Consider the following 9,236-nt stretch of genomic DNA (forward strand, 5'->3'; position numbering starts at 1 on the left):
GAATCAAAACAGGGTGCTTCTATCCCAACAGAAAATTGCTTCCCTGCTTACTACATGTAGCCCCATTTTGGGGGCTTGTTTTGGGGAAAAACAGAGCACGTGAGAAATATGGTGTAATAGAACGTGGCTCATTTGTGTCTAGGAAACTCTCAACCTGCTCAGTTTGCAGGGGGTTGCCACATAAAGACAAGCCTCTCAGCTGCTTCCTATGCTTTTACTCTGAAGTTCTCTGTTCCCCCCATTCACCTGGAATTCCTCAGCAGCCCCATGCTGACTGGAAGCAAGGGGCACCGTTAGACATAAAAGCTTCAGCCAAAAGCTGGGGCATCCTAACAGTCCTGAGCAGCATTTTGCTGTGGCTCTGTGTACTCCTGGGTTCTTTGCAAACCCTTGTTTTTGCAGGGGAGAAACCTAATCTCTGAAGAATCTGGGGTCTACTGACTTACAGGGAGGAGCCCTTTTGGGTATCTAGATGAGTCTGGAGTGCCAACCTGGGGCAGGTGTACTGCTGGCACAGCTGGAAACTGAAGCAAAAGAGCCCCTGTGAAGCCAAGCAGGCGATAATACAAAAAAGCATTGGAACAGATGTTTGTTTCTGTACTTCGTGCATCATCAAGCAGGCATCAGTTCATTCCAACTCTGTGCAACTCTGTTGTTACTATTTTTAATAATGATGATGAGTATGCAACTCTCTCCTGGGATCGTGTATATTTCTGCAGTCCAGAAATAACACATGAGAGGTAACTTTTACACATTACTTAGTTAAATTGTAAGGTGTTTGGGGCAGTGTTTGCACAGTACAATCAGGCTCAGGACTGTAATAGTAAAATTACAGCTTATGCTACAGAGCTGTCACAGAGCAATACATGGCTTTGTAAAAGGAGACAGGCATACCCTTCAGCTCCTAATTACTTCGAAAGGATTTCAGATTCTGTGCAGAAGGCCTCAGATTTGCTGTTTCTACAAGAGCAATAGAAAGGAAGTAGCAGGTTATCAGGCTGGTGGTGGTAGAAATTGCTGACTAGTCAGAGAGGTTCTGAGCTACCTCTGGGAAGGGCCCCATCTTCTATGAAGACTTGTCTGCTTGCTTTGGAAAGGGCCACAGGGAACAGTCTGCACCTCCCCAACTGATATAGAGGCCCCTGTTTAAGATATGTGTAGAGTACTTCAAACCATGGCAAGGCACCTCTCTCCCACTGGACTAGAAACTCAGGGTGGAGTGTGGCATATATCTAGCACTTCCCAATTAAAAGAAGGGCTCTCGGGAGGGGACACAGGTCTTGACAGGCTGACTGGGAAGTGAACGTTGAACCCTAGGCTGCCTATCCCCTAGAGTAGAGCCCACCACAATGGAAACCCATTAGCAACCATTTAGGGAGTCTCAGCAGAGAGAGAGACCCAGGGTTGAACAGGTTGTCGAGGGCCCTGCTACACATTGAAATGAAAGCTGGATAGAAACCAACTCTGGAGTTGTTACATATTTTCAAGCACTAACTTTATAGCTGATTGGATCTTGTTATAGTTGGATAGTCAGTTTAATTGTGTGTTAATTACTTTGCATGTGTGACTGGTCTAAATTTATTACATGATTTACCAGTTAATTACATAGTATATTATGCAGCATGTAGGAGGGGCCTGAGACTCAGCTGCTCTGTCTGGCAGAGCTGTCTTGCTAGGGGAGCTTGCCTTCCTGCTCTGAGGATAAACAGTGACTTCTGAGGATGCCAAATCCATGCTAAGGGCCAGATTCTGGCCCCTATTTGGTATTTAGACCACTGCAGAGCTTTATTAGGGCCACCACAACCTCATAAGAGGCTTTCCATCAGTGTCATAGCAAAGTAGGACTGATGGAGGAGGTCTTCTCCTGCCCTTCTGCACAGTTCCTGGCAAAGGGATGTTCAAGAACATTGCAGCAACATTGTATTCTGGTGTTCTGCATTGCAGAGGGTCTCAGAGCATTTCCCAAACAGCCAAAACAACTGTGAACTGGGATGATCCCAGGCTGCTCTAATTAATGCCAAGAAAACCTTGAAGGAAACCATCTCTGACTTACCCTTCTCTAGAGCTGCTCCTTTTGTGCTGGGCCCTTTGAGAGACTCTGTCCTGAAGTCTACACACACATGTTTCATAAAGACAGAGCCCTCTCAGGCACCTGCAACACTTTGCCAGTGCAAAAGGCCTTGTAAGTCTTGAGAGTGCTACAAATACAAACAAAGCAGGTTAGTTCCCCAGCAGCAAACACCAACAGTACAGATTTATGCCTGTGAAACCCCATCTGGACTCAGAATTTATACTGTGCATTCATCATCCCTGCTTTCCTCTCTCCTGCTCCCTGCCCTCCTCTGCTGCTTTCCTCCCTCACCCATCAATTCAATCTCCTTTTGTTCTTTTTCTCCTCCTGGCTCCTTCGTTCCTCTCCTTCCTTTGGGCTGCTTGGTAAACAGCTATCAGGACACAGCTGCCTTTTTAAAAATAAAAGCTGAAATAATAAACCACAAAGGTTACATTAGATACACAATTTAATAGTTTGAGCTCAGAGCTCCCAAGTTCTAAGCCCACATCCTCTGCTGGCCGTAAGCAAGTCCCTTCAATGTTCAATGCCTCAATTTCCCCATTGGATGATGGGGATATTGTTAAAATACTCTCTCTGCAGTGATGCTGTGAAAACCAAGTGGTGAATATGTTTCCAGTGCTTTGCAGAAGGGAACCGAATACTATTAATTAGGATCTGTCTGTAATTATAATGTTCCATCTGGGAATGTTGTTCTGGTTTAGATTTCAGCTTCATTTAGGAATCTGGCAGCAGGGACCCTGAAAGGGCTATCACTGGATTATTTGGGCTATCACTGGATTATTCTAGCTATTCAGTGAGTGGCCTGGGAACTCCGGAGACACTGTTAACTCCTAGGAAATTGTCTCCAGCTGTAAGGCAGGCTGAGAGCTGACTGTTTCCCTAGAGCAGTGGTTCTCAACCTTGTTAGACTTGGGGCACCACTTGGAAAATGCCGTTTCTCAGCTTTCACTCATTTGTTGACTAGAGAAAAATAATTGAAGAAAGAAGTTGGAAAGAGCACAACAGCTCAAAATGTTTTTGATACCTTGGATTTCTGTTTGAAATCTCATGGTTTGTCTTGTGACTTGTAGATGTTTGCACACCTAACAGTACTAATATTGTGCACCCTTTGGCATCCTTAGAAGGATCTTGCAGCACCCCAGGGTGCTGTGGTGCCTGCAGCCTGATTCTCAATCAGGGTATGTGGGAGCATTTGTGCTGCATAAGCAACTAGGAAGATGGATTAAAGCAAGACATATGTATCTTGTTGTTGGAAAATGGGGAAGAGATTATTTGGCCTTTCATACATAAGGAAGGAATGGCCCGTGCTGATTTTACTCCTTTAGCATGTTCCTGTTGGTACAGGCTATTTGAGTAGATTCCTAAATCTGAGTTTGATTTTTTTTTTTCCTCCAAGCCTTTTCTGGGCAGATCTGTTGCATCCTATGTCTCTTTTAAAAGGGTGATTTGAGGGTACCTCATGGTGTGAGAGTATCACGTTGGGATGCTCAGCTTTTCTGTATGCTCACGACTCAAGAGACATCCTGGTTGCCTGTTGTCCATTTGGTTGCTCATTTACATTGCTGTTGTGAACAAGCTCTGCAGTTGACTCCTGAAAAAACTGAGCAGGGTTTCCCTACAGCTGATGGCCAGGCTTTAGGGAAATCCTGGCATCAGAGAAACCCCCTAGAGATGGTGACCAGCATTCCCAAACTCAGGTGCCAGCCTGATTAGCCAGCTGCTCCCCACTCTTTTCCAAGAGATGAAACAATAACTCTAACTCTAAACTCAGTGAGTCATATTTTCCATAGTGCCTATGTTCCATTTTCAATAGTGAATTTAGCTTCTTCAGTGCCTCTGTTGGTTCTGAAATATGGGGCTTAAATCATGTAGCTCCTTTATTACATATTTGTACCGTTGGTACCTCATGTTAGGCACCTACGTTAAAAAATGTCAATAAATGGTTTAAAAAAAGTGAACTCACTGTAGACTATTGAGGAGTCCAGGCTGTTGATTGGCCAGTAAAACTGTCACGATTTACAATTTTGGGTGTAGAGCTTTGCCCATCTTCAGCAGGGAGGGAGCAGTAACTCTAGGGAATGTCCCTTAAAAATTCCCTCAGTCCTGTGCGGGCACCAGAAGAAAGCACATCTTGCAGATGTAGCTCCTCCTCCTATTGCAACTCATCTTATTAATAAATCTCATGTAACACCTCTCCATGGAGTCCCTCAGGAAACCTGCTAACTAGGAGGAAGCTGAGATCAAAGATAAGCCTCCTAATCCATTATCAGCAAATGCAATCAGACTCCCATCTGCTATCAAAGGCCCACAGATTTCTAACAAGCCAGCCATGATAATAAGCCAGTGACAAGTACAAGAGCTTCATTTCCTCCTTGCTTTCCTTGTCTCCCTCTCGAATCAGGACAGAGTCATCTCAGGTTATTGGCCTTGTACCCAAGTCCTTTGCCTCCCATCAGAAAAAGGCAGCATGCCTTGTGGGTAAAGACACGCGCACCAAGCTCAGATGAAAAACAAGCAGCAGGTGGCTTCTATACCCACATTCAATTTAGTGCTGTACACTCAGCCACGCAGGAGCACGAGTCGCTTCCAGCTCCATCTGTAGAAGGAGGCAGATGCAGACTGCTTACATTACTGGTTATAAATAACATTCCCACCGCTGCCGGATGGCAAGAGCTGGAGTGTGTCATTTTTCTTTCGAGTGGTTTCTGCCTACAGCAGCCTTCCTGTTTAACCCTTAAAACTTAGTTTCTTTTCAAGCACAAGGAGAAGGCTTTGCATCTCATTTGGAGACTATATCTTTAGTTATTGCCTTACTGTAGCAGGTAGGGGTAAAAGTCCCACTATGCTGAACATACATGTGGTAAGGAGCAGCCCTGGCTCTGAAAAGGTTGTAATTTGATTAGAAGAATGCAGATTCTTCCTCATTTCATAGATAGGGGAGAGGCCCAGAAAGTATCAGAGTCTTCCTCAATGCCATACAAGGCAGGGGTGGGCAATTACTTGGGCTGGAGGGCCACTTAAGGAGTTTTGGTGAGCTGTTGCAGGCCCAAGGGTGAGGGTGGTGCTGACCTGGTGCAGCAGTGGATGAAGGGGTAGTGCTGACTTGGCCCTGCCATAGTGGGAGAGGGATGCTGACCCGGCCCGGTGCTGTGGGGGGGAATCAATCCTATCTGGCCCAGGCCCACCTGTCTCTCACCCACTGCCAGGGGTGCTGGAGAGAGCAGGTGGGTGGGTCTTCATGAAGACCAGCTGGGACACACCATGGGCCGGATACAATCCCTTGGCAGGCTGGATTTGGCCCGTAAGCTTTTTTGCCCACTTCTGATATAAAGAGTCTGAGTCCCAGAGGCCTGCATCTTCCATAGTTGCACCCACAAGATGGTCCTTTTTATCTGGGTCCCATGTAAATGGTTGAGGTGCTACTCATCAGAGAGGCTTGACTTAAGCTTAAAGACTGGAGTGTGCCATAAATTGGCTTCATGTGGCAAACACCCCTTCCAGAAGGGGAAGAACCAGCCATTTTAATTGCAGCTCTGGAGTTTGATGTTTTAGCAAGTCCCTAATGACTGAGACCATGGAAAAACTGTTGTTAGTGAAGGTCATACCTTTGCTACTAGCTATGGAGCTGAACGGGTAGTGGCAATGGTGAGGGGTTTTGACAAAGGACTGTCACTGGCAGTGCCTCAGTGACCTCCTCACCATCACACGAGGAGTTGGTGACAAAGCAAGAAAGAGAGCCCAGGAGCTGGTGCTCCCAGCAGCCGCCTCGGATGGCTCCAGGAGACTTTGGGTGTGAGGAATGCCTCGGAAGTGGAATTCCAGTGTTACAAGTCAGACAGGATTGTAGATCGACTCCCCAGGTGATGGCTTACTGCTTCTTTCTTCAGGGTGCAGCATTATAACTCAGAATCACACAAGCTGCAGAAAGAGAAATCAACCTCGTTTCAACAGGCTCGGCATGTTTGTGTATGTGCATGTGTGTTGTTTCCTGAACGAGGAGCCAGGAGACCCAGCCCAGGAACTCCTACACAAAGGAAAACTGTCCTACAATTTAATCTTCCAAGCACAGACTCCCTCACACAGGCTTGGGTGTTCCTAAATCTCAACTCTAAATCTCATGACAGCCAGACGCAGGCTGCTTCTGTCCAGCTGTTAGAGATGGACCTTTAATATTCTATCATCCATAGAGACTATGGTGATAAGAAAGGTATAAGAGCCAAGTGCCGGAGATGTAGCTGGCTATCCTGGTGCCCAGAGCAAAGCAGAAGGGGGAAGGGTGTGGTCAGTTGTGGCAAGGGGCAGAGAAAGATGGGGTGGGGGGCAATTACCAGTGAGTCTTATCTCATGCCAGAGACTCAGAAACCCTCATTGCCATGGGCATGGTGCTGGGTGACTGCACCCTGATTGAAGCAGCAGGAGCTCAAAGCTGCTTCTCCTGCTGCACAGGCTCCCCACGCACCGTTTGCACAGAGCAACGTTTTATTTGCAGTGTCTGTGTGTAATACATACAGGCTCAGGCTGCTGGTTGGTTGGTTGTGTCAGACAAGGCAAGGTCAACAGAAGGTGCCTTGCCTATGGAGCAGAAGGTCGGGAGGTCTGTGATGGTCCTTTTGCTCATCAGGAGACTTCACAGGCTGGGGCTGGCCCTGACTCTCGGTGCTGTGGCATCTTAACATCATCCTCATAACAGCCTGGATCTGGAGAGAAATCTAGTCCCTACTATACAGGTACAGGGCTGAGGGTCAGAGAAACAAGGGAGTTGCCCAGGATCACACTGGGAGTCTGTGGCAGAGGAAGGCACAGCATACAATTCTCTCTTGAGCCCCTGGCCAGTCCTTGGCCTTCCTCTCCGATTCTTTCAAGGCTGTTGAGGCTACTTTAATTCCACTTTCCATTTGCAGAGGCCTTAATGAAGTACTGGAAGGGTTCAGCCCTCACACCACCTCTTTCTTCATGATGCAAGGCAGCCCAGAAGCCCAGCTCTGAGCTCCTCATTGCCAGACTCTATTGTCATGTTGGCGGACAAAGAGCTGTTAAGCAGGAAAGCCTGGTTGCTTGCGGCTGGAATGGAGCTGTCGCTGCTGGGGGGAAATACTGCTGAGGGCAGCCCTGGCTTTATTAGAAATAGATTCATCACCAAGTAATCTCTCTTTCTTGCTGCATCCTCCTCCTGCCCTCCCCACATCTCCTTGGAGCTCTCCTTGGGCTTTTCTTCCCTGAAATTCCCTGGGAGACTTGTAGTAAGGAGGGTGTAGCCTGAATGGACACTTTTCCCTTACCCTCATGCCCCATATCCATATCCTTATCTCTAACCCTACCATTTTGCTCCCTCTGCACTCCAGTACTGTGAAGTCCCAGCCCGAGAGACAAGGGAAATCCAGAGAGGTCTGATATGTGTAGCAGCAGCAGGCAGGCAGCTGTGGTACATCCCTGAGCTTGATTCTTGATCAGGTTAACCTTGAAACTGCTCCTTCGCAGAACTGCCACTGGCTCGCTGTGTTCATTTGCATGCCAATCAGTTTTATCCACTCTTCCTTCCCAAGTCTGAGCTCCCAAGTTTTAAGCCCACATCCTTTGCTGGCCATAAGCAAGTCCCTTCAATGTTCTGTGCCTCAGTTTCCCCATTGGCCAATGGGGATATTGTTGAAATGCTCTCTTTGCAGTGACGTTATGAAAACCAAGTGTTTTCCAGAATTAACCTGCATGAACAGTGCTCCAGGTTAGCCTAGTATGGGTATATAAAGCTCTGCCTGGGTTACCAAGGTGGGCACAGAACCGGTCCCATGGTTCCTTCTGTTGCCATAGGCTGAACTGCTCTTTTATACCTTCCCAGTGAACTGTGGGAGATCTTGTCTGTCCTTCTGAGCACCTGGGGGGCGCAATTATAGGAAGGTAGTGGAGGACTCAAATGACTCAGTCTACATTGTCACTGCAAAGTGGGTGGTTTATCAGCCTGAGGGGAAGCAGAATTTGTGGCTCTGATCTATGCTCTAGCAGGCTTGGGAGAGAGGGGATTGTATGTGTGGGATGGGGATTGGGGCTGGGCACTACAGCCAAAAAGAAGGACTATCTTGTGGCAGGTGCTCTGGAGCAAGCTCCGGGAGAGCCAGTGCTAGTTCTCAGCTCTGCTACAGAGTTGCTGTGTGACCCTGGCTGAGTTAGTTCATCTCTCAGTATACCTCACTGCCCCATATGCAAAATGGGAAGGGGGGGAGGGGATAATAAGTAATAACCATCCATTCTCCCTCCCTTTGCCTTACCTATGTACAGTCCAAGTCCTGAAGTGCAATAGCTGGTTGTCTGCCTCTGTACAGCACCCAGCACAGTCCTGTACAGCACCCAGCACAGTCCAGCTCAATCCTGGCTAGCAGCTCTAAAAGTAACCGTGGTACAAATAACAGCATCTACCCTTCTGTAGCACAGCCTCCACTACTTGGAGAGAGAAAGGGCAGCACAGTAGGGCTGTAGTCAGCGGGCAGATGAAGCAATGCTAGATGTTGGAGAATAAGCAGGCAGGAGAAAGCCAGGGAGGGGTACAGGACTGCCTATAACTACTTAGAAGCTAGCTGCCTTGCAATAGGCAATGGGGCAGAGCTCCAGGCAGGGAGGAAAGGCTGCAGCTCAGTGGACTCAAATGCAGCTCAGAAGAGCAGGCTGCTGGTTGAATGGACTGGCCACGCTTGGGGCCAGGTCAGGAGCACTGACCAGAAGCGGTGGAGCCCTGGGAGAGACAAGGTCAGTTCCTGAACCAGGCTGGGCAGCATGCCCCTCGCTGCTGTGGAGAAAAGAGCTCCAGAGAGCAAAGCCACCAGAAGAAAAGCTGCAGCCTGGAAACTACCCTCAGGCTAGCATTCGCTTCGGATTCAGCCCATTCGGGGGACAGCAATTCGATTGTGATTCGAATCGCTGTCCTGACTCGATTCAGCTGAATCTGATTCGGAGATTCGACTCTTCTCCCAGCCCAGCAATGGCCACCCTGCCCTAGCTCCTGGGTCTTGGGGGAGAAAAAAGCCCTAGCTCAGTGGGTGCAGCTGGTTGGGGGGCAAGCCCCATTGCCCCCCATGCTGCATGGGGGGGCTGTATGAGCCCCCAACCCCACCCCCCTCACATGGGCCCTCTCTGGCCCTTTAAGAAAAAAAAACCTGAAGAAACCCCAGGACTC

This window comes from Alligator mississippiensis, chromosome 8, assembly GCF_030867095.1.
Source record: "Alligator mississippiensis isolate rAllMis1 chromosome 8, rAllMis1, whole genome shotgun sequence".
NCBI lineage: Eukaryota > Metazoa > Chordata > Crocodylia > Alligatoridae > Alligator > Alligator mississippiensis.